Genomic DNA, 5,564 nt, shown 5'->3' on the forward strand with positions numbered 1-5,564 from the left:
TGGATTTGAATTTACATTCATGACGGGATAGGCTTTTGTTGAACGTAAATGGCCTCTACCTTTTTAGTGAGTGATTCGATTAGAGTTTTAAGCTCGGGATCGTGTTTAATTTCAAACATACCGGCGGCCTTAACTGTATTTGAAGAACTAGCGGAGCGGTGGATATCGTCACTACCCCCCAAGTTGTTATTTCGCTTAGTTTGATCCTCTAAAAATTTATAAGCCTCCGAGGCTCCTTTGCTTAAGAAACTACCCCCATTCATTATGTCTAGGACTTCTTTATGGTGGTGTAGAAGTCCTTTGAAAAAGGCACGAACTAACGTGTCTTTTGCTAAGTTATGATGTGGACACTCTATAAGGAGATCGGTGAAACGATTCCAAGCCTCAAAATGATTCATGAGGATTTTGTCGAAAAGAAATGAATCTTGGAAAGCATCTCATCCGTCTTTAGGGGTGGGTAAAAATGTTCTATAAACAGCTGAACAAGTTTAGCCCACGAGTCCACAGAATTAGGCGTTTGGGCAGTTAACCAAGACGCCGCCTTATCGGCTAAGGTGAAAGGGAATACCCTAAGTTTAATTTGTTCCGCACCAACCGTAGGATGGTGGAATGTTGTTATAACTTGGTCAATCCTACGCATGTGCTAATAAGGTTTTTCATGGTCTAAACCATGAAAAACGGGTAACAAATTAAAAATATTTGGGGGGATTCGGAAATCCCCCACTGGGTCTGCTAGAACGATGCAAGATTTGGGGCTATCGCTCAAGGTTTTGTAGAAGTCAGAGAGAGGAGTCTCTCCTTCGTCGGGCATTGTGTCAGGTGGTGTGTGTGAAATAGTAGCTAGAGGTGTAGTGGGTGGTATACTAGATAGAATTGTTTGTTGACGTTGTTGTGTAATTACGTTTGGTGTTTTTGTTCGACCAGACCTTAATCTCATACAAGGCTAAGACCAAATTTAGCTAAACACATCAACACTCCCAACAATTCTGATATAATAGTATAAACCTCTAACATGAGATGCGATGTGTGGAAGAAAGGAATACCTGATTGCGTCCTTGCTTCGCTTATGAATAGCGTCTTGTTTACGCGTGTTCAATGTATATATAACAAGTTAGAACACTGAAAAACTTGAAAAATCGAAGTTCGAATCAAACCTGTGGAAATCCGGCAAAATCAGCTTAGGGCGCGGGTGCGCTCACTTTGGGCGCGGGTCGCACTCAATATAAGTTCAAGTTACAGTGTTTTAGGGCGGGTCGAGCTCGAGATGGGGGCGGGTCGCGCTCAAGGTTCAGTGTATGGTAGCGGGCGCTTCGCTTTGAAGCGCCATGATGCGGGTCGCTCCGTGTTTTTTTCACGGAACTTTTCAATCTTTGAAACGGACAACCACAGTATGAATCAAACAAGGGTGGGTGGGTTTAATGGGACTTTAAGAAAAGTACTTATACTATGAAAACAATGGGAAAGTGAAACTAAGATGGCAGCGGCGCCATTTGATAAATGATAAAAATTGATAGTTTACCTACAAAATGAACGATAAAACTCAAAACGTAAGTAAACTAAAACTATCTTATGTGCCTATATTTTATCAAAGATTCTACTCTTAATCCTATGAGATATAGTGGAGTAGATGATTCGTTCCACTCCTAGTCCTTCCGCATGCTGTGTTCTCTACGAATAAGTAATCTTAACTAAAAAGTCTAATGAGAGATTTACGAAATGGCAACTAGACTACGATGCAACTACCCACAAGATGCAACTAGTCGACTATTAGAACAACTATGGGAATGCTATGTTGATTCTATGATAAGGAGTTAGAGGGGGATTGATTCCACCTTAACTCGACTTAATCCTACTAACGATAAATCTAATCGTCAGAATCGAATTGAATCGCCATGCAGAACAATATGGTTACTCCTAATCCCTAATTACACATGGCATTTCTACCAATTCATAACTAGCATGTGAACGATTACACCCATTCTCATGGTGAACTAATAATTTCTAGAGTGGAAAGGAAATTACGACGACTCTACGATAATCGGAATTAAGCTTTCATCAAGGCTTCTCAACCCCCTCAAAAGGAGGTTTAGCCGAGAATCATTACGCTATCATTCCCAATGGAATTCAAACAAGACATGATATCAAGATTTGAACTTTGCTTATTTAAACTCAATGGAAACTAATCATGCAATAATTTAATTAAACTAATAATGACATCAATGAATTGCAATAGATGTTTAATGGAAAATGAAGCTAGAATATAAAAACAACTAACTTTATTAATCTAATGAAAAGTAACAATGATTCAATAATCTATATTAAAACAAGGTATGAAAACTAATTAATTAATGGGATAAAACTCAAAACTAGATCTAGATCTATATTTTTCTAACCCTAAACTCCACTAACATTAGCTTCCTAACCTAACTTATTTTCTAACCCACAATGACAAACAAAGTTATACAACACTACACCATAACAGGCTATTTGCAACAGCAAAAAAGCATTGCTAATAATTTTCGCAACGCTTTTTAAGCGTTGCAAATATGGCGTGGGTAAAGTGTTGGAAATATTTGCAATGCTTAAAAAGCGTTGCAAACAGAAATTTCCAACGGTTATTGACCATTGCAAACAGAACTTTCCAACGCTTATTATAACTATTTCGTGCACAAATTTAAAACCTTTGCAACGGTTTTTTATTTCACAACCGCTTTTTAAGCATTGGTAATTTGTTAAAAATTTTACCAACGGTTTGTAACCGTTGCAAAGTTGTTAGTTAATTTTAAAAAAAATAATTTAAAATTCGTTTGTAACGGTTATAAACCGTTGCTGATGGGTTGCTAATAAAAGAAAAAAAAATTCTCATATTTTGTAGCGAGACCAGCTAAACCTATAATAAACAATGAATACAAGAATACAATAAACAATGTATCATAGTTGCCAATTGAAATAACTGAGTCCACAACCATAGATGTTAAAAAGTCTTTTTCACCACCAATCAGCTTTGAAAAGAGTGAGGTCTTTCCTATAAAAAAAAATGCTTTGAAGAGAGTGTGGTAGCAGCACACTTTGCCAACAAACTCTTCTTTTCTTCCATACTTTTCCCCTCTATACTCGCAGCAAGTTCCTTAATTTTGCTAATTGCCTGAAATACAAGTAGCAAACTCATGGCTTCTAGAACAATTTGTCATGAACATATCCATCCAATCAAACCAAAATATCCAAATTCCTTACCAAATTGGAAGCATTTAAAACCATTATAAGACTTTGAGTGGACACCATCCTCAATGAAAGGTTTGGCCTCCTTTAAAAACTCTCCCGCAAAAAGAACTACTCTAGTGGTTCCATCACCCACCTGTAGACAATAAATCCGGTCATTAAAATTACAAGTGAATTCCAAATTTATCCCTAAAACCTAACCAATACAATTATTAATGATACCCTCTCAACTTTTTCTGAGACAATGTCCTTGTTAATGTCATTATCTTCTCTAAACTCTAAAGTATAAGCTGTTAAATGTTGTAGTAATGCAACCATCATAACCCACTCTAAGATAAATATAAACTTTAGCATAAAAATTTCACTCTTTTAGTCAGCCAATCACTAAAATTAGTAAATTTGTTTTCTATTATATACCTCAGAATCTTGAGACTTGGCAATATCGACAAGAATCTTAGCAGCAGGATGAACAACATCAAGAAGTTTCATAATAGTAGCACCATCATTAGAAATAGTAGCATTGCCCTTGTCATCATGAATCAATTTATCCATTCCTCAATAAGAAACATATACGCAAGCCAGAGTTGCATTAAAGAACGACGTAATATCATAAATATGAAAGAAAATAGATCTACCTCGTTCCCAAAAGTTTCAATGAATCTGCCGCATAAGTCATATCAGAAATGTACTCTTCATGGGCGTCAAAAGAATTGCAACAAGTACGTTGCCTTGTATCCCAAACCTATGGAGTGAAATTTATAAAGCATCAGGATAAAGAAAAGTAAGTAACTAGTATTTCATCAACAGGCATATAAATGGAGTTTAAGATTAGTAATGACTAAATTGGATGATGAAGTCTAACAACAAGATAAGATACTCCACTTTGGTTCTTCTTACCAATTGAATCGTGGGATTTAAAAGAAAATGTCATCTTTAAAACAACTTTAGCTATCAGTATGCATCCAAGGCCCCAGGTTTGTCCAGAAATTTTTTGCAGTTGAATTTGACAGGCAGTATTGCAAACGTGGCAATCCAGAGTTACAATAAATGTCCATGTCAAACACCATCATATGTGTACACACATTTTTTACATGCTCTATCCTATGTACTTGTCACCGCTCACCACCTACACAAATTTTGCTAAACACCCTACTCAAGCCCATATCTTAAGGTAATGCACGCTCTTATGGTATTTACTCCTAATTCAACCCATATTCTAATTCAACCCACACTCTAATTTGAGAGCCCAAACTAGCATTCACGATGACGTACTGTAAACCCAATACAAATAAGATGATTTATCAGCAGAAACTACCAATTAAAGAGTAGCATCACTAACCTTGAAAAGTTGGAGGTAGGCAGCCCAAAGTTAGTTCTTCAAACTCCACTGAATCAATTTTATATTTTGGAATTTGCTCAGCTATAATGGGCTTTGCAATATTCTTTGCAGTCTTGTAGATGGCCTAAACAACAAACGTCAACAATTAACCCATCAAAAAGAGTATTAGAAGACACTTGCATGATTAATAATTTTATAAGCTTTAGCACACACCTTGTCCAGATAAGGCCACATGAGTTCAATAAATCTGTTGAGCCAATCAACCTTTAATGGAAAAAAAAAACAGTATGCAGATAATTATCAGGGATCAATCTAAGTTTCAATATAGAAAGTAGACACAAGTACTAGAGACATACACGATCATAATCTGGATTCTTCACCCATAAAGGAATCTCTGGAAGAATCCATTTTGCAAAGTTTTAGAATCTTTTCAACCCGATGGGCTTAATTGCGGGATCCTGATCAATTCAACCATCATTGTCATTGATACTATGCAGCTTAAACAAAATAGTTACAACACAAACCACACTTATAATAACTTTTATAAAATGAATAACTAGGTGATGCTTCCCTCAAGAGGTATCCGTTGAAGAAAGTTTTGACGGGATGACACAAAAATCCAAATATAGACCGGCAATAATTACTGTACAGATAAGTTTATGTTAGCATAGCCTTTCCCCTGAGAAATACTGGTGTATTATCTCCAACTATGTAAAAGAAGTGCATTTACATCACTAACATCTTACTTCAAGTTATTTAAAGTTAGAGACTGCCTTCTCAATCCAAAGACAATATCAACTCCTAAAAGTGAAACAACTTCTAATATGACTTCTAAACAAATCCAAAACATAATCCCATTCATTTAATATAAACAACAAAATATGATTATGTTGAAAAGAGAGAGAAACTGACCTTAACATCACTGGGTTGCAAGTATACAAAGAAAAAATATCCAATCACAAGACCAATTGAGATCCCCATTCCAAATCCACATAAACCAAATACT

General features: G+C 36.0%; 1 long non-coding RNA gene and 1 pseudogene across 1 annotated transcript; one reads left to right on the forward strand and one right to left on the reverse strand.

Moving 5' to 3' along the window:
- Positions 1-333: 333 nt before the first annotated feature.
- Positions 334-426, forward strand: LOC147497637 (small nucleolar RNA R71; annotated as a pseudogene).
- A 2,832-nt stretch (positions 427-3,258) lies between these two features.
- LOC147497638 (uncharacterized) lies at positions 3,259-4,964 on the reverse strand. Its single transcript, XR_015197176.1, has 6 exons — positions 4,915-4,964; positions 4,772-4,822; positions 4,559-4,682; positions 3,855-3,961; positions 3,637-3,744; positions 3,259-3,355 (listed from the first exon to the last, which is right to left on the reverse strand). It is a non-coding gene; the product is annotated as an uncharacterized LOC147497638 (long non-coding RNA).
- Positions 4,965-5,564: the final 600 nt, after the last annotated feature.

Source organism: Coptis chinensis, chromosome 5 (genome assembly GCF_015680905.1).
Source record: "Coptis chinensis isolate HL-2020 chromosome 5, ASM1568090v1, whole genome shotgun sequence".
NCBI classification, from domain to species: Eukaryota; Viridiplantae; Streptophyta; class Magnoliopsida; order Ranunculales; family Ranunculaceae; genus Coptis; species Coptis chinensis.